Raw genomic sequence first — 21,061 nt, forward strand, 5'->3', positions numbered from 1 at the left:
ATATATATATATATATATATATATATATATATATATATATATATATATATATATATATATGTATGTGTGTATATATATATATATATATATATATATATTATAGAAAAAAAAAATTATATATATATAATATATATTTTTTATTTTTTTCTTTAGATATTTATTTTCATTTTAAAATTTTTAGCTTGGCGCGCCTTTAAATCTCTGCAGTATTAAAGGACCTCGCATCTGTCGACCGATTTTTGAGTTTCATATCTCTTAACATCAGTGTTTTGAAGTTTGTGATTTTGATGTAATATTGAACTGTAAATGCAATTTGTATAAATAAAGTTTACTAAAAACCTCCCTGGTGGCGTGACTACATTTGTGCATTCTTGAAAGGTGATTTTTCTTAAATGTTGTTTTTTTTGTTTTTTTTTCTTTCGAAAGGCAAACTCCACTTCAAAATTTTTCACAGGTTCCATTAAATCTTGTCAGCAGGTTCTTGCTTTAAAATTCAAGATCAGCAAGATATATGGACCGAGACCCTGATTACAGTGATGTCACTTACTGCGCTATTTGCTCTTGTTTTGATAGAATCCCAGTTTTCTTTTCTGTAGGTCTAGCTGTGTATAAAACGCTAAATTCTATAATCTATTCGTAGACCCCACTTGCTGCACTTCAAAAACTGGATCCAAGGAGTAGAACTTGCACCTCTGGTCTCGGGCAGTGTCTACTCATGTACGTGGGCTGAGTTGAGGCTGTCGAAAGTGAGCGCTGTCACTCACGAGTAGCGGAAAACCCCAATGTGCTAAATTATGGGACATAACGGTATGCCAAGCTCTTGGCCATGCCAACGGTGCACAAAAGCAAATTCATTTGCATTCAGATAGTAATTTTTCTTGGGCATTTTACCACCAACAGGTACAGTGCCGCTATGATATCGTTAATAGGCGCTCTGGATCTGTTTCCGTTACCTACATATTTCTTTGTCAAATGCTTCCTTAATGCAAAAATGAATGGCCAGGTGAATAAATTATCTTTTTTTGAGCATGACCACCTTCATCGGTCTTGGGTTACATTTTCACATAGCACATGAAAGAGGAGTGGCATAGGAAGCATGAAGGAAAGTTCAAGTGACGAGAAAAGTTTAGTTGTGTTTTTTTCAACTACTTTACGGCTCTTGCTTTAAAAAATGTTTAAGAAGGCGATACAATAAATTATCGATCATTCTGTTTTTAAAGATGGTCATATGTTTATAGAAAGATGGGCAAGAGTTGATGGTTACAGTAAGAAAGGAGGGTAAAAAGTGAAGAATGTTGGCCACCATTAATGGTCTGGTGAGATGTATTCAGAAGGTCTGAAGCAATTATTTCACCCACGGTGTCCTGTGAAAGATGAACGTGCTCTTAGTCTGGGCATCCTGGAGGGTTTACAGTTTTGTGGAGAGGGCCCATAATGGGACCAATGGTGATGCCTTCACATTGTCGTTTTTGAGGCTTGCTTCAGTTAGTCCCCCAACTAGCCGGTATGTAAAACTAAGCGGTTGTCTCATTCGTGTAAAACGTACTGTCTCATCATACCACTATTTCCTATTTTTAACAATACATGCAGGAAATACATTATTTAAGAGAAGCTTTCCTCATCAAATCATCAAGTTTCTTCGTATCGTAACGAGACAAGATCGTCCAGATTTGCTTTGCGTCTATCAGGTAACTTTGTATTCCGTAATCTGAGAAGCTAATGAAGGTCTCTTTATAATATGATTATGAAATGCATAAGGGTCAATAGAAGGGTTTCAGATTTTATTACAACTCTATATGTTGGGATTGTGTATGTTGGAGGGATAGGATGTCCTGTAGAACGAGATAGTATCTGTACCTCTCAAATATTTTTAAGGAGGTCTTCTAGTGTAGCCGATCGGAAAAACATTTGTTTTTCAAGTATTTAGTGTGAACAATAGATCTACAAAACTAGCTCAATTCGCAATATTAAAGTTATAGCATTTTATAGGGCGCGATCTTCGGCGCGCGCTCGGACCACGCGGCGCACAGTGGAGCATTCGGTCGGCCTTATGTGCGCGTATGCTTTTTTTAGCTTTTGAGTTAACTTGCCATATAGATGGTTGTTTTTTTGGGCAGCATTTTAAAAAAAAAAACAGTCCTTTAGCATTATTTTAATGCTTAGTAATCACCTCGCACGGATATGAGATTTAATAGGATGATGATTTGTTGGAACGTTGTGTTAAAGCAGAAACGCAAAACAATGAAATGCTCAACTCACTCATCTGGACTCTGGCTCCGAAACGTCTTCATTCAGGTGCAGAGATTGTGAACATAACTACATTTTTGGAAATAATTATTTTTAAAGAGGGATTCATGCCAATTCTTAAAGTAATGGACTTGATGGGAATGACTATTAGGCAGCAAGAGGAGATGTACGTGCACACTTGGGACGGTGATCGTTTAAGTCACTCGAAGTGGCGGTCCTCTAATTCTGAGACGGCAGATCTTCTCGCAGAAAAAAGCAGCTCTAAAGGAATTTTATGAGCACGATGAAGGATCACTACGGTCCTGGAATAGCTGATCGTAAGTAAACGTGTCTGTGTAATCAGTACGAAAAACTTTAACGCGTTTTTCTCCAAGCCACTTTTTTCCAAATCTGTAGCCACGATATCTCCAGAAACAATTGGTCAATTGAGTCAGGCTTGTGCACACATTTCGAGCATAGAAATGCCTCTACTCCTGTACCAGAATCAAATAGAAGTCCTTTCCTTTTTTTTGTAATTTTGACAGCCCTCCAATTGTACCAAAAATCAATGCTCAATTTTCAACTTGATACCATATTTTTTTTTTATATAATTCTGTTACCAGAGATGGAGAGAGTCATAGTACCGTATTTTTTTGGACTATAAGATTCACCGGACCATAAGACGCACCTACGTTTGAGAGGAGGAAAATAAAAAAAAAAAAATGTAAGCAAAAAATGTCATGATGTCCTGTTAAGGAGGAGGGGGTCTGCTGCTGACAATGTTATAGGGGTAATGTCCCCCAATTCTGTTAATATCCTTCATCTTGGTATATATGGCTCCCTCCTTCCTGTTATACGTGGCCCTCATCCCCATCCTGGTATGCATGGCCCCCCTCATCCCCCTTCCTGGTATGTATTTTGCACCCTTCATCCTGGTATGTATGGCCCACCTCAACCCATGGGAGTGGGTTGTAGTGAATATTCATGGTCTCTAATAATGGGCACACAGACCGCAGAGCCACTGCAGGAGCCGCGTAGCGGCTACAGTGTGCGTGCTTATTAAGGAGAGTGAATGGTCACTGCTGCCCACTCACACAGTCCCGGCGGGGGGAGCAGTGACTATTCCGGCACAGCATCTCACAGTGTGAGGGCACATGGCAGTTAAGCCATGCGCGGCTCACACAGTGAGATCACTGTTGGCAGCAGAGTCGGATGCAGTGGTGGTGCAGAGAGGAGGCGAGTCTATTTTTTTTTTTTTTTTGTGTGTGTGTGCAGCGTGATGGGGAGCAGGGGGTGCCAAGCCTACCAGGATGAGGGGGGGAAATGCCAGGATGAAGGGTGCCATATATATACCAGGAGTCTCGCTGCAAGTACAGTGGACGTGGGGAGCAGTTAATATTCATTTTCTTTTGCAGCTGGCACAGTGTAGGATGCAGCAGCGGGTAACTGCCTCCTGTGCCCCGCTCCTCAGCCGCTGCAGCTCCCACCCACAACCACAGTCAGTGTGTGTGTATAATATATATAATGTGTGTATTTTAAAAAACAGAGGTTCTCAGCGCATAAATTGGCAATTCATGTGTGCCTATCAACCGCTCCAAGGTGACCTCCTTTCTGATGGATACTACTCTGCCTACATGCCTCCTGATACTATAAGCCTACATGGACAAAACATGTCTCTTTTGGGCTAGACCTAGTGCGAAATGTGAACAGGTGCCAGCTGCTCCGTTTTTTAAAGTAAGTATAGCTTACTGAATATTAATACAATCTAGATCATGTTTTTATTGTCTTTATGTATCTTGGCCATAGTGGAGTGCTGCTGCTCTTTCTTTATACAGTGGGGAAAGAAAAGTATTTAGTCTGCCACCAATTGTGCAAAGTTCTCCCACTTAAAAAGATGAGGCCTGTACTTGACATCATAGGTAGACCTCAACTATGAGAGACAAAATGAGAAAACAAGTCCTGAAAATCACATTGTCTGATTTGGAATTAATTTTTTTTTAAATTTTGGTGGAAAATAAGTATTTGGTCAATTACAAACAAGCAAGATATCTGGCTCTCGCAGACCTGTAACTTATTCTTTAAGAAGCTCCTCTGTCTTCCACTTTGATCAAATACAAAAGTTCATCTCCAATCCTTTGTTATATATCCTTTGTTGGCAATGACAGAGGTCAAATGTTTTCTGTAAGTCTTCACAAGGTTGGCACACACTGTTGCTGGTATGTTGGCCCATTCCTCCATGCCGATCTCCTCTAGAGCAGTGATGTTTTGGGGCTGTCACTGGGCAACATGGACTTTCATCTCCCTCCAAATGTTTTCTATAAAGTTTAGATCTGGAGACTAGGCCACTCCAGAACCTTGAAATGCTTCTTAGGAAGCCACGCCATTGCCCTGGCGGTGTGCTTGGGATCATTGTCATGCTGAAAGACCCAGCCACGTTTTATCTTAAATGCCCTTGCTGAGGGAAGGAGGTTTGCACTCAAAATCTCACGATACATGGCCCTATTCATTCTTTCAAGTACATGGATCAGTCATCCTGGTCCCTTGGCAGAGAAACAGCCCCAAAGCATGATGTTGCCACTCCCATGCTTCACAGTAGGTATGGTGTTCTTTGGATGCAACTCTGCATTCTTTCTCCTCCAAACACGACGAGTTGTGTTTCTACCAAACAGTTCTACTTTGGTTTCATCTGACCATATTACTTTCTCCCAATATTCTTCTGGATCATCCAAATGCTCTCTAGCAAACTTCAGATGGGCCATGTAATGGCTTAAGCGGGGGGACGCGTTTGGCACTGCAGGATCTGAGTCCCTGGCGGCGTAGTGTGTTATTGATGGTAGCCTGTGTAACTTTGGTCCCAGCTCTCTGCAGGTCATTCACTGGGGCCCCCCCGTGTGGTTCTGGGATTTTTGATCACCGTTCTTGAGATCATTTTGACTCCACCAGGTGAGATCTTTTATGGAGCCCCAGATCGAGGGAGATTATCAGTCGTCTTGTATGTCTTCCATTTTCTAATTATTGCTCCCACAGTTGATTTCTTCACACCAAGCTGCTTGCCTATTGCAAATTCAGTCTTCCCAGCCTGGTGCAGGGCTACAACTTTGTTTCTGGTGTCCATTGACAGCTCTTTGATCTTCACCATAGTGGAGTTTGGAGTGTGACTGTTTGAGGTTGTGGACAGGTGTCTTTTATACTGATAACAAGTTCAAACAGGTGCAAGTACTAATTTGTAATTGACCAAATACTTATTTTCCACCAAAATTTGAAAAAAAATTCTTTCCAAATCAGACAATGTGATTTTCAGGATTTGTTTTCTCATTTTGTCTCTCATAGTTGAGGTCTACCTATGATGTCAATTACAGGCCTCTCTCGTCCGCTTAAGTGGGAGAACTTGCACAATTGGTGGCTGACTAAATACTTTTTTCCCCACTGTATATATTATGCAGTTTCTGCAGCTGGCACCCGTTCACACTTAGGATGTGCTGATCAGTTTTCTTGTTACTTTATATATAACATCTCCATATCGGACTATAAGACACACCCCCCCCACTTTCCTCCCAAAATTTTGGAGGAAAAAAGTGCCTTTTAGTCCGAAAAATACGGTAATTTTAATCTTTTTTGTGTCAGGCAAGTACAAAAGCTGCTCTTGTGGTCATCGTTCACAACAGTTTTGTTTTCCTTGCCCACTTTACTGCATTTTTACAGAATTTTCTACACTCTTCATGAGATAACAATTTGTAAGCATACTTCAAATGTGTAAATATATTGTTTAAAAAAAAAACCCTATCCCAAAAATCCTTATACTTTTTCCACAAACAAATCGCAAAAATAGCATAAAAATCAGGCGTCTAGACTAGGACACCTCCTTAAGGATTACATTAACTCGTGTCATGAAAAAGTTTTCAATCGCTTCTTGAGAGCCGTTTATCATATTGGCAACAGGGCGTAGAGACTCAAACTTTAAAAAGAAGTTTATCAAAGATATGGATGAGTTCTATAGCTCTTAGACCAATGTTAAAGTCGTTCATCCAGAATTAGAAAAGAAATGGCTGCTTATTCTAAAAGCTGGTCTACAGGTCGAATGTGAACCTTCAGCTCTGCTTCATCAACCCTATCACAAGACAATAATTTTAGTAACGTAATCTCTTGATAGGGATGATGTGAATATTTGTATTGGATCTGTCTTTTTTTTTTTTTTTTTTTTTTTTGCAGAAATCAAATAATGTTTCCGACAAACAAGTCTGAATTTCAGCTGAACATATCTGGTGGAACTTTGCATCCCGAAATTTCGGCACCGAAGGTGATATCGGCCGTCATCTTGCTAATCACATCCCTGTTCGGATTGGTCATGAATGTTCTCTACATCTGGGTCTTAAGATTTAGGATGGGTCAAAATGTTAACACCACTTGGTTCCTCCATCTCATCATCACTAATCTTATTTTTACGCTAAACATGCCGTTTATAGCCGCTTATGTGCTGAAGAATCCTCTTTGGAGTTTTGGAAATTTTATGTGCAAGCTGAATAATGCTTTGATTTATACATGTGTGCATGCTGCAATCTTCTTCCTCACCGCAATCAGCCTTGAACGTTTCTTTTTGGTATATTATCCATTTTGGTATCGAAAGCACATAAATCTGGGTGGGTGGCTATCTTATGTAGTTCACCCTACCTAGTGTTGTGTCACGAAGAAAAAGAAGGCAACATCTCAGTCTGCTGTTCAAATCTAATCCTCTCTTGGAAAGAAGGACATCCTCAAAAACTTGACCGGTCAATTCTATGGGGCCTTTTTGGTTTCCACTTTGCTTTGAGTTTTGTGTTACCGTTTGGTCTCTTGAGTATTTGTTATTTCCTAATTGGCCTCAAAATCAGAATGGAACATCTTGCCAAGTCCAGAAAACCATACAAACTGATTTTAATAGTTGTGGTCTCGTTTTTCATTTGCTGGACCCCCTATCATATTCGTTGCGGGATGATTGTGGAAAAGGGAAGATTTCCTGAGGACGTCTTACAGATACTGATAGTCCTTACTACCTGCTTTACTTGTGTGAACTCCTGCTTCACCCCCATACTTTATCTCTTTATCATAGATAGTTTTAATAAAGAGTTCAGGAGATCTGTACAGCCACTTGTCAACTTAGTGTTCAGGTAAGATGCCTCCACCAACTATGGTCATTTATTGTATGTGAGGGCTTACTTGCTGCCAAATAGAGTAATAATGTGTTGAATAATTTTAATTTTGGTTTTATTAGGTGTTAAAAATATCCACCCATGTTCTGAACTCCAAAGGGGTTGTCCACTACTAGGACAACCCCTTCTTGATCTAAATGTTTGGCTCAAATAAAATAAAAAAAGCTTATACTCACCTCTCGTGCCAGCCCTGTTCCAGTGGTGTCTGTACTCGCACTCCCGAGGCTCTCGTGCAGTTTTTATGACATGGGAGTCTGGCATCCAATTTGCACTGGCAATTTTTATTTTATCGGGGCCAAGTGTGGAGTATGAGAAGAGGTTGTCCAAGTAGTGGACAACTTATTTTTTTTGTTTTAGCCGATAGCTACCTTGTATCAACTACATTAAAAATAGGTTTTAAATATATGATCAATGGGTGTCTGAGCACTTAACCTCCCACTGCTGACAAGAAAAAGGGGGGGGGGGGGGGGGTCATGTGCTACCATTTAATTTCTCCTTTGTGCGCTTCACACGAGCGTGGACCATCGTTGCCTCTCTGTATTTTACCACAGTCCATTCTCTAATAAAGGTGAGATTGTAGAAGACCGAAATGTCTGATTTTTATGGATTGTCACCACAATAAAATATTAATTTGCATTTTACACAAGGAGTGCCAAGACTTCTTATACCTTCTAAGTTTGGGTTGGAACCCTACTTGTGCATCCAACGAGCAGGAGTGCCATGTATGTTGTCACTCATTTCACCATTTACTGTCTGAATAGAAGTCCCACATACTCCATACCATTCCATTCACACCAAATTTTGGGCCCACCGTTTTCATGGCAGAGATGATTGGAAATATACCTTGACTTTACCATTGGCTGGATGACAGAATCTCTTTTAGCCTACGCTATAAGTGTGTGTAATGCAGGTAAGACTTCCATGCACACCTTGTGGTCGTGAGGGATCAAATAGATTTCTATAGATCTAAAATCAAGCTCATGGACCCGATTTCCAAGCTCTAAATGGACCACAATCTACCATGTGTCAAATATAATTCTGAAGTCCTTTCATGTGGCAGAAGAGCCTATTGAACCTTTTGAGCTCCAGTTCCTTAGCACCTTAAAGGGTCCGTATGTAGCTGGTTCCCTGTAGACCCATCCTGAGCAGAAGAGTGTATGAGACTAAAAGCAGTCAAAATTTAAGGAGCCCGATTCATCAAGGGGTTTATGGAAAAATTCTGCCATCAACACTGAAATATCGCAAAATATTTATGCAACTTGAAGTTGCGCGAATCTTGCCAATTTTACGCCAGTCCCAGCCTACTCTTGTCAAAGTGTGTGAAGCTTGGTTGGGGCGCCACATGGCAAAGTCCCTCTGGCAAATCTATCAAAATTTACTCCCCGAATTTTACAAATAGCATCCTCCAGTCTAACTGGAGAAAAATGTGCCTAATTCGTTAAGTGGAATATGCCTCACAATGATTTAGGCACATCTTACTCAAGCGATGCCTTCATTAAAACCGACATGCACACAGTCAGTCTTAATGATTGAGCCCAAAATCTGTGCTGTGTTTAGGGTCATTGACAACTGATTTATCGTTCTTTGGCAAATTTTCATCTAATTTGTATGGAGGTCCTAAGTTAACTGAAAGCAGAACTAAGTAAAGATTTACAGGAAGTGCAGGAAACTATTAGCATAAATTTATTTTTAAACTCAAACTTTGAAAGAAAACACTTTTTTAGAATTATCAAGAAATTCCAGCAAAAGGCCTTTCTCTGCCTGGTCTCGTTCAACTCTATTTTCTAGTGAGATAACCCTTGATGAAAAGCTGCCACCATGGTGATCAATTAATCACCACCAGTCCTTTAGCGAAACAGATCAGGGGACACTAAGCGCCAGCCAAGCATCTACATGGAGGCCACTAGATGAATACCCATTATTGTAAAATAAGGAAGGCCGGAAGAATGGAAGCCATTCTGGGTCATAGCGTAAAGGGGTCCGATTAGTTGACCTTATGTCATGGCCATATGCTCTTCATTAAGCATGTGGTCTAGGGTTGGTCTCATGAAATACTCCTTTAAATGGAGATGCACTGCAATACCAGTCACAACTCATGAACAGAAGTGACACGTTTTTGGGGGGAAAAATTATTATTAAACCCCTTTAAAAGCATTCTGTCACGTCCCATACCGATATGGGGTCAATCTGCAGGTTAATCGCTTTAGAAAAGTACCTGGTTGTTGCACTGAAAAAGTGGCTCCCAGGCGCCACCCACTTTCATTTATACAGTCGTGCCACCACTGCACTTTGACAGCTGGCCGGCCAACTCTATAGCCGCTATGGCAGCTCCTGGGAACTACTCTTTTAGTAAGATGGCCGGGCCCTTTTATAACGCTATTTACCTTCAGATTTACCCTATATCTGTAAAACAAAAAGGCCAAATACATAAAACAAAGAGAATGCCAGGTACACGGTCAATATGTAAACTGGGACCTGCGTGAAAGAACGCCAACTCGGGCTAAATGTCTAAAGTAGAGAAGCGTATAACTGCCGTATAACATCTAATTTTATAAGGATATAATTTCATGCAATACATAACAATCAAATTGCACTTTTGTTGTCTGTGTATATATTGCTATGTGCCAAGAAGCTGCAGAGCAACAGAATGAATAAGCCTGAAGTATAGTTGCCAATATGGTGAGAGGCAGTTTAACCTACATGAACAGAGACCACAGACTAATAGTAGATAAATGGGCACAAGAAACATCATAATGTCCAAAGGTAAGTATAAGCCCCTGGAACCTTACCAAAGTCAGGCAAAAAAGTCCTGTAGGGCTGCAGGTGGGGGAGAAATGCCTCAACGCGCGTTTCGCTAGGGAATCTTACAGCTTCATGAAAAGGCTGAGGAGTGCTGAGCAGAAGGACCTCTAATACACACATAGGGCAGTCACGTGTACTATCACATGACAGCCATCAAATAAATGGCAGCAGAATGCCACCCACAGAGGTGCTCACTGGTGCATGCGCCTGGTCTCCCAAGTCACTGCCGCGCGGACCCCGGCCGTCGAACCCACCGCGCATGTGTGGGAGCGCGGCAACGCCGTGTCTCCCGAGGACGCGCAGAGGGCGTGTACATAGCCAGGCGCACGCGAGGTAAGAAGGAGGACCACAGCTCAGGCACACCGCACCACCATGTAAGTAAAGGGAAGAAAGAAAAACATGGCAAAAATGTTTAAACATAATAGTAAATAACCACCAGTATTAGGATCGGCCACAATATCCATGCCAGATAATAATCATATAACTGTCAAATACAGTGGGTACGGAAAGTAATTTAACTCAATATTGTAGAGGTGTAAAAGTCATTTCGCTCAGCACCTCTCTATATGGCAGAGAAATATAACAGTGAAGGAAAATTAAAACAATGTAAAATGGGATTAAAAACTGTAAAATACCACCATGAAGACTAAAAAACTCATCAGAATCTGCAGGAAAAATAAGTACAAATAACCTGTTTCATAAGAAAGAAGCGAAGCTTAGAGCTTCATTTAGGCCCCGTGGAGTCATGGTGTCAAGGGTGACTATCCATCTGGCCTCTTTTTGGGCCAAGAGTTGTTTTGCATTGCTACCATGGGAACCAAGGTGTAATACATCTATACCGCACACCTTTAACCCCTTTACAACCCAAGGTGGTTTGCACGTTAATGACCAGGCCAATTTTTACAATTCTGACCACTGTCAATTTATGAGGTAATTACTCTGGAACGCTTCAACGGATCCCCCTGATTCTGAGATTGTTTTTTCGTGACATATTGTACTTCATGATTGTGGTAAAATTTCTTTGATATCACTTGCGTTTATTTGTGAAAAAAACGGAAATTTGGCGAAAATTTAGCAATTTTCAAAATTTTAATTTTTATGCCCTTAAATCAGAGAGATATGTCACACAAAATAGTTAATAAACAACATATCCCACATGTCTATTTTACATCAGCACAATTTTGGAACCAAATTTTTTTTTTGTTAGGAAGCTATAAGGGTTAAAAGTTGACCAGCGACTTCTCATTTTTCCAACAAAATGTACAAAACCATTTTTTTAGGGACCACATCACATTTGAAGTCACTTTGAGAGGTCTTTATGACGAAAATACCCAAAAGTGACACCATTCTAAAAACTGCACCCCTCAAGGTGCTCAAACACACATTCAAGAACTTTATTAACCCTTCAGGTGCTTCACAGGAATTTTTGGAATGTGGAACAAAAAAATGAACATTTAACTTTTTTCACAAAAATGTTACTTTTTCGCAGGGGTAACAGGAAAAAATGGACCCCAAAATTTGTTGAAACAATTTCCCCTGGGCACGCAGATACCCCATATGTGGGGATAAACCACTGTTTGGGCGCACGGCAGGGCTCGGAAGGGAAGGAGCACCATTTGACTTTTTGATTGTAAAATTTGCTTGAATAATTAGCGGACGCCATGTTGCGTTTGGAGTGCCCCTGATGTGCCTAAACAGTGGAACCCCCCCACAAGTGACCCCATTTTGGAAACTAGACCCCCCAAGGCACCTATCTAGATGTATAGTGAGAACTTGGAACCCCTAGGTGCTTCACAAATTGATTCGTAAAAATGAAAAAGTATTTTTTTTTCCACTTTTTCATTTTTACGAATCAATTTGTGAAGCACCTGAGGGTTCCAAGTGCTCACTATGCATCTAAATAGGTGCCTTGGGGGGTCTAGTTTCCAAAATGGGGTCACTTGTGGGGGAGCTCCACTGTTTAGGCACATCAGGGTCTCTCCAAACGCAACATGGTGTCCGCTAACAAATTGAATGTAAAATCGGCTCAAATTGTTAGCGGACACCATGTTGCGTTTGGAGAGCCCCTGATGTGCCTAAACAGTGGAGCTCCCCCACAAGTGACCCCATTTTGGAAACTAGACCCCTCAAGGATTTTATTAAGGGGTATAGTGAACATTTTGAACCCAGAGGTACAACACAGAATTTGATAACATTAGGTCATCATATTGAATAAGTTGTCATTACTCTTGAGTGCAAGTGCTCGCTACTTGAGTTTGCATGGGGTACTCAGGTATGCACCATGTATCACGGGTGCTCAAGTGAAATGCTCGAGTCCCCGCTCGCATGTTTCACGGTTATTAGACACCCCCAAAAAAAACATGCGGGAATCGCTCGTGCATGGCAGGCAATCCCCGCAAGGTTTTTTTGGCCGCGAAGCATATGGGGCATATACTCGAGCACCCGCGATACTCAGTGCATACCCGAGCACCCGATGCAAACTCAAATAGCGAGCACTTGCGTTCAACACTAGTTGCCATATCGTCATCATTTTTTTTTTTTTTTTTTACTTTTGAAAAAAAAAAACAACCCCAACCCTAACATTAGCACAACCCCAACCCCAGCCCTAGCGTTTATTTTTTACGCCGTTCCTCGTGCGGTATAAGTGATGAGATTACTTTATTCTTCGGGTCGGTGCGATTACAGGGATACCAGAATCATATCGGGTTTTTATGATTGACAGCTGTCACACACTAAAAGACACATATTTTTTTGCATCGCTTTACACTGAGAGCAGTAACTTTTAGATTTTTCGGATGATGGAGCTGTATGGTGGCTTGTTTCTTGCAGGACGAGATGACATTTTCAGCGGTACCATTTTTATTTATATTCGTCTTTTTGATCACGTGTTATTCCAATTTTAGTTTGGCGGTATGATGATAAAGGATTGTTTTTTGCTTTGTTTTTTATTTTTATTTTTTACCGTGTTCACTGAAGGGGTTAACTAGTGGGACAGTTTTATAGGCCAGTTCGTTACGGACGCGGCAATACCAAATATGTGTACTTTTATTGTTTGTTTGGTTTTTTTTTTTCATAATATTTATTGATGGGTACATTATATTTTTTTTTTTAGTGGATTATTTTTTTATTTTTTTTAAATATTTTTACAATTTTTTTTTTATTTTTTTTTCACTTTCTGGGAGGTTTTACACTTTTTTACTTTGTCCCACTGTGGGACTTTCACTTTTTTTATTCTGATCGCCTGCACAGCATAGGGATGGAGCACCATCCCTGTGCCATGCAGGCAGTCAGCGCTGGACAGGGAGAAGATAGTTTGGAGATGCACTGCACATGTCCAAACAATCTTCCTGCTGTCTGGTGACCCGGATGTTGTCGTCGTGGCAACACCCGGGAAGCCGCGGCAGACAGCGCTGGAGGCCGGAAGAGGAGGTGAGTATACCGATCACCTCCTCTTGCCTCCGCAATGCTGCAATTGACTTCGATCGCAGCATTGCGGGGGTTAATGTGCTGGGAGCGGTGCAGGACCGCTCCCTGCACATTGTACCGGGTGTCAGCTGTGACAATCAGCTGACACCCGGCGGCGATCGCGCCCGCACAGCCTGTGTGCGCGCGCGATCGCGATGACGTACTAATACGGGTCAGGCTCTTAAATCCCAGGGCACAGACGCGTATTAGTACGTCATGGGCTTTAAAGGGGTTAATGTTTTGGGATCAGAGTTATGCATTGCCCGAAAGTGACGTGGTAGAGTTTTAAGCTCCCGGGGATCCGTCACTGTCTTGGCCGCACCAATGTCCCGCAGTTGACAGCCACAGGTGGCATAATATGTGACATTGGTAGAGCCACAAGAGAAATAATTAGTAATTTTAAATTCACGAGATCTGTCAGAGGATGCAAAGGAAGCACTGCGCAGGACATTGGCACAGGTAAGACAGTGGCCGCAAGGAAAACATACCACCGTGGGTCCACGGGATCGAAAGGGGTTAGATAGGAAAGGCACATAGTGCCTGGTGACTAAAAGCTCCCGAAGATTTTTAGCCAGTCGGGCTGTCATTAAAGGGTAATCACCCAGGTAGTTTCCCAGGGAGGGCTCCGTACCAAGAATACTCCAGTGTTTGGTAAGTATATGCCTCATGGCATACCACTCATGATCGAATGTTGAAATGTATCGAATTCTCTCCTGTTTTTCCCTCTGTCCAGACCAGGCAGGATATAGAAACCACTACGGGGAGTCCCCCGTGCCCTCACATAGCCACGCCTGATGCTCCTATTGCTGTACCCTCTAGGTTGAAATCGATCAGCCAGATATGCTTTGATTTTTTTCAAACATGGAGTCAATGGAACAGATCCGCCTCATCCTCAGGAACTGTCCGACTGGGGCGGCCCTAATCGTGGATGAATTATGAGCGGACTCAGCGTGGATCAATGCATTTACAGCAGTCGGCTTCCTAAACATGTCAGTCTGGATGATGGAATTGTGGTCCACCTCTAGAGTGACATCAAGGAAGTCGATACGCCTAGTATGGTAAGCATAGGTAAGTTTGATTCCACACGAGTTGGAATTTAACCACAACATAAACTCGTCGAGCTCCCCCACCGTCCCCCACCAGAATAACAAAATATCAATATATCGAAGCCTTAACAGGACATTGTCCGCGGCCCCCGCACACTCGCCGCCCAAAATCTCCCTCTCTCAGGTGCCCAGGAAGAGGTTGGCGTACGAGGGCACGCAGGCCGCCCCCATGGCCGTACCATGCCTCTGCAAGTATGCTGTATCTTTAAATAAAAAATAATTCTGAGAGAGGACAAAGTGAAGGAGCTCAAGGATAAATTCTCACAAAGGGCCTTCCAGGTCGGAGGTCCCGAGGAAAAGGCGGACCGCCTCCAGGCCCAGATCATGGCTAATACAGGTATACAGGCTTTTGACATCAGCCATGACCATAATAGTGCCATCCCCCACAAGGAAGCCATCAACCCGTGTTAGGACGTCTGTCGTGTCTTTAATATGGGACGGCAACATCTCGACAAGGGTCGGTGGTGATCAATATATTTGCATATTGTTTCACACAAGCAACCCAGCCCAGACACGATCGGACGCCCAGGTGAGTTGGCAGCGTCCTTGTGGATCTTGGGAAGGAGATAGAAAGTGGCAGTCTTTGGAAACCATACAGTGAGGGCATCTACTGTCTTTTTATTGATAATGTCCTGCTCACAAGCGCGGGCCAGGATCCCCGGAGAGCTGCGGAGAAGGAGGCGGTGGGATTGAAGGACAACTTGGTAAAAGTATTTCGGTCTCTCAACTGGCGAAATGTCTCCCTTTCATATTTGGAGCAGGGCCACACCACTGTTACCTCCCTTGTCTGCCGGCTTAAAGACAACGTCCTGATAGGACTGTAATTGCCGAATAGCCTCCCATTGAGAATATGTGAGATTATCAAATCTCCTACGTGTATGTGTGGCCACTGTCTTGCCTGTGCCAGTGTCCTGCGCAGTGCTTCCTTTGCATCCTCTGACGGCTCTCGTGAATTTAAGATTACTAATTATATCTCTTGTGGCACCGCCAACGTCATATATTATGCCACCTGTGGCTGTCAACTGCGGGACAGTGGTGCAGCCAAGACAGTGGCCGATCCCCGGGAGCTTAAAAGTCTACAACGTCACTTTCGGGCGATTCATAACTCTGATCCCAAAACATTAAAGGTGCGTGGTATATATGTATTACACCTTGGTTCCCATGGTAGCAATGCAAAACAACTCCTGGCCCAAAAAGAGGCCAGATGGATTGTCACTCTTGACATCGTGACTCCACGGGGCCTAAATGAAGCTCTAAGCTTCACTCCTTTCTTATGAAACAGGTTATTTGTACATATTTTTCCTGCAGATTCTGATGAGTTTTTTAGTCTTCATGGTGGTATTTTACTGTTTTTAATCCCATTTTACATTGTTTTAATTTTCCTTCACTGTTATATTTCTCTGCCATATAGAGAGGTGCTGAGTGAGATGACCTTTACACCTCTACAGTATTGAGGGTTAAATTACGACATGGACTCCAGCGCCTATACCATCTTCCAACTTCACTCTTCGGCTTCATTATCTACATAGATTATTGTACACTTTTATTTTGTGTTTAATATTTATTCACATGTAATATGCTTACTTTTTTCTATGTCGGTTGTTTGTACAACAGATTGTTGTACTGTCATAATTTATGTATATTTACTTTTATATATATTATGGTTATCTCTTGCTGTGCCATTTTGGTACTTATTTGACAGTTTTTATGATTATTATCTGGCATCGATATTGTGGCCGATCCTACTACTGGCGGTTATATACTATTATGTTTAGGCATTCTTGCCATGTTTTTCTTTCTTCCCTTTACTTACATGGCGGTGCGGTGCGCCTGCAATGTGGTACTCCTTACTTCGTGTGTGCCCTGTTATCTACAGACCCTTTGCGCGTCCTCGGGAGCATGGCGGTGCGGTGCGCCTGCAATGTGGTACTCCTTACTTCGTGCGTGCCCTGTTATCTACAGACCCTTTGCGCGTCCTCGGGAGCAATGGCATTGCTGCGCTCCCGCACACGCACGGTAGGTATGACGGCCTGGGTCCGTACGGTGGTGATTTGGGAGACTTCTGTGGGCGGCGTTCTGCTGTCATTTACTTGATGGCAGTCATGTGATGGTACACGTGACTGCCCCATGTGTGTATTAAAGATCCTTCTGCTCAGCACTCCTCAGCCTCTTGATAAAGCTGTAAAATTCCCTAGCGAAACGCGCGTTGAGGCATTTCTCCCCCACCAACCCCACCTAACATAGTAACATAGTTTTTAAGGTTGAAGGAAGACTAAGTCCATCTAGTTCAACCCATAGCCTAACATGTTGATCCAGAGGAAGGCAAAAAAAAACATGTGGCAAACACTAAGCTCCACATTGGGGAAAAAAATTCCTTCCCGACTCCATACGACAATCAGACTAGTTCCCTGGGTCAACGCCCTATCAAGGAATCTCGTATTTATAACCTGTAATATTATACTTTTCAAGAAAGGCATCCATGCCCTTCTTAAATTTTAACAGTGAATCACTCATTACAACATTATGCGGCAGAGAGTTCCATAGTCTCACTGCTCTTACAGTAAAGAATCCCCGTCTGTGATTATGTATAAACCTTCTTTCCTCCAGACGTAGAAGATGCCCCCTTGTCCCCCTCTCAGGCCTCAGAGTAAAAAGATCAGTAGAAAGGTCTTTGTACTGTCCCCTCATATACTTGTACACAGTAATAAGATCACCCCTAAGCCTTCTTTTTTCCACAGTAAATAACCCCAAGTGTAATAACCTGTCTTGGTATTGCAGACCCCCCAGTCCTCTAATAACCTTGGTCGCTCTTCTCTGCACCCGCTCAAGTTCAGCTATGTCTTTCTTATACACCGGAGACCAGAACTGAACACAGTATTCTAAGTGTGGTCGCACTAATGACTTGTATAGAAGTAAAATTATGTTCTCCTCATGAGCATCTATGCCTCTTTTAGTGCATCCCATTATTTTATTTGCCTTTGCAGCAGCTGCCTGACACTGGCCACTAAACGTGAGCTTGTCGTCCACCAATACACCCAGGTCTTTTTCAGTTACAGTTTTGCCCAGTGTTTTACAATTAAGCATATAATTATACATTTTATTTCCTATGCCCAAGTGCATTACCTTACATTTATCCCCATTAAAGCTCATTTGCCATTTATCAGCCCAAGCTTCTAGTTTACATCGATCCTCCTGTAATATAAAATTGTCCTCCTCTGTATTGATTACCCTGCAGAGTTTAGTGTCATCTGCAAATATTGAAATAATACTCTGTATGCCCCCTACAAGGTCATTAATAAATATGTTAAAAAGAAGGGGGCCCAATACTGACCCCTGTGGTACCCCACTGTTAACTGAGACCCAGTCTGAGTGTTTTCTATTAATAACCACCCTTTGTTTCCTATCACTGTGCCAATTCTTAACCCACATACATATATTTTCCCCTATCCCCATTGTTCTCATTTTATGTATCAACCTTTTGTGTGGAACCGTTTCAAAAGCTTTTGAAAAGTCCATATACACAACATCCGCTGCATTTCCTTGGTCCAGTCCAGAACTTGCCTCCTCATAAAAACTGATCAGATTAGTTTGACAGGAACGGTCCCTCGTAAACCCATGTTGATATTGGGTCATGAGGTTATTCTTCTTCAGATACTCTAGTATAGCATCTCTGCAGCGCTCCAGGACTTTTCTGCTTGACTTTGATAAGATTCCAGGGGCTTATTCTTACCTTTGGACATTATGGCGTTTCTTGTGCCTATTTATCTACTATTAGTCTGCGGTCTCTGCTCATGTAGTTTAAACTGCCTCTCACCTTATTGGCAATTATATTTCAGGCTTATTCATTCTGTTGCTCTGCAGCTTCCTGGCACATTGCACTTTTCTTGTCTATTGCTATTTGATTGTTATGTATTGCATGAATTTATATCCTAATAACATCTAATTTTATACGCCAGTTATACTCTTGTTCTCTACTTTAGAGATTTACCCTATATCTGCAGTTTAATAGCATTATCAGATGTGACCTAGAGATGAACTAACCCAATCTTAAAAATTTGGGGTTCGTACTGGATAGTTTGTGTACAGTGCTAAATGCCAAACACAGACTTCTCCTGGAAGTCTGTTGCATTGTTCGGAGTTCTGGGGGCAGTCCGCGCGAGAGAGAGATATTTTCCAACTCAAAAGTCCGGGTTCCCCATTGTTTTCAATACGGTTCTGGTTCAAGTTCTGGTACTGGAACCAAACTTTTGGAAGAAATTTCGAGTTGGGTACCAGAACCCGAACTTCCATGGGTCCACTTACCCTTAGACGTGACCGGTCCCATTTTAAACAGATAATCAGGAACAGTGAGACAGATTTCCAACAGTCAAGATAGATTAATCTTTATCTCTGACCTCAATGTACTTCTTTTCTTGGGAAAGTATGGGAGACAAGTTTACATTTTTTTTCTATGGTCCTGTCAAGGAATGTGTGACTTGTAGAGATGAGTGAATCGATTCCATGCAATTCGAATTCGTGTTGAGTTTTCAAAAATTTGCTCAAAGCAGCAGATTCAATCAATTTATGATTTCAGAGTATCACTAAACCGCTGATATTTTACATAATGTAGAAGATCGCCTCAACCAATAAAAAACTCATATGACACAAGGTTGCGGCCATGTAGGCGTCCCCTTAATTCTATTCGGCTATCACATGAAGTAGTCCCTCTTAAATGGTTATACTTTTTTTTATCAGAGCCAGTATGAAAGCAGAGGCAGGGAATGCAGCAGCCGTTTTTTGGCGAATCTGAATAGTGAGAGGACCTCACAGCTTAGCAATAGAAATACATAAAGATATAGGTAACATTATAGATGGTGTATGTGATAGCACAGCAGTAAAGAACAGCTTTCATCCATTTAGCCATATGACATTTTACATTAAAGACCTTGAAATAGATTGTATACAGTCCTAGGAGTTCTCAGAGTGTTACACCCTTTTTTTTTTCTGGGCAGTTGAAGGCTTTGCAGTAGTTTTTAATTTGCTGCAAATCTACGGTATTTCTTTGGCAAATTGAAATTTCAAAAGATTTTCTCATCTCTTGGTGTACAAACACTTGTGGCAGACAAACATTACAGGAATGTTAGGACACGAGGATGTAATGAGGTCAGAGCAAGTAGAGTGGAACGACTATCTCCAGACAAATCCAAGGGGCTAGTCAAAATGCAGAATGCAGAAATAGAGCTAGATTGTACACTGTCGTCAAACAGTAATATAACTGCCTATAGTTAGGTTCAGAACTGACTTGACTTGACTCTGTCTCTGACTCTGAGTAAATGTTGTGGCCAAGAATTTATAATAGATGTTGAAGACCTTGTCGTTTGGAGAAGCCCATGTTGCATAGCCACAATGTACAGAACTGGGAGGGCTAACCACAACTTCAGCAGCAGTCAAGCGTGGTCATGTGCAGTTGAGGAGGAAATTTCTTCTGAGATATGATCTCTACCATATCATTAGTTTCTTGAGAAATTTGGTATAAGGAACAAACATGTGAGTTTCTTTTACTTATCTCGAGGTGTCTAAGATAAGGAGATAAAACACAAGAATGTTCTCACTCGATAATAAATACTGATAGTATCTGACTTTCTAAATTAACGAAGATGTCTATAACGATGGACGTGATGTTCTTAACCGACATGGTAATTATTAAAAAAGAAAAATTGTCAATACTTAGATCATCTGCTTTTTTTTTTCCTGATGAGCCATTCCTAATCTATACAGAATGTATATAAAGTGACTTTGTAATCAGTAATGGTATCACTGTACACACAAAACAGCTCATCCAAAAAAATCTAATGTGTTATTTGTGAATCGTCTTATAAAAAAATAGACATTGGTGGAAAGTGATTGCTCCAAAGTAATCTCCAAATGGAGTTGTCATTCACTACAAATTTAAAACCCATTATTTTGTTAATCCCTGGGCTGACTGTCAATTACTCTGTTACTCTGGTGGACTAGTCCGACCCTGATGAAGCCACTTTCCAAAATAACTGGCTTGGCCTTTATGACACTTAAGAACATCAGTGAAACGTTCACTGGACAAGCAATGAGTTATGCTTTTGTCATGCTGTATCCGTAACACCCGCATACAAAATAAACTAAAGTTTGCAGAACCCGACGACCATATTATAATGGGTATGAGGGCCACCCAACTCTCCCCTCAGTGGCTTATCTCCAGAGAGATAGAGACCAGTTACTAAAGTTCAGTAGGCCGTCATCTTCATTTCCTTGAGAGATGTC

General features: G+C 41.7%; 1 pseudogene; it reads left to right on the forward strand.

The window, feature by feature from the left end:
- The first annotated feature begins 1,577 nt into the window (after nt 1–1,577).
- Nucleotides 1,578–7,853, forward strand: LOC141173014 (probable G-protein coupled receptor 33; annotated as a pseudogene).
- The last annotated feature ends 13,208 nt before the right edge of the window (nt 7,854–21,061 follow it).

This window comes from Phyllobates terribilis, unplaced genomic scaffold (genome assembly GCF_046119375.1).
Source record: "Phyllobates terribilis strain yellow unplaced genomic scaffold, ASM4611937v1 Scaffold_12__6_contigs__length_324123572, whole genome shotgun sequence".
In the NCBI taxonomy this organism is placed as follows: domain Eukaryota; kingdom Metazoa; phylum Chordata; class Amphibia; order Anura; family Dendrobatidae; genus Phyllobates; species Phyllobates terribilis.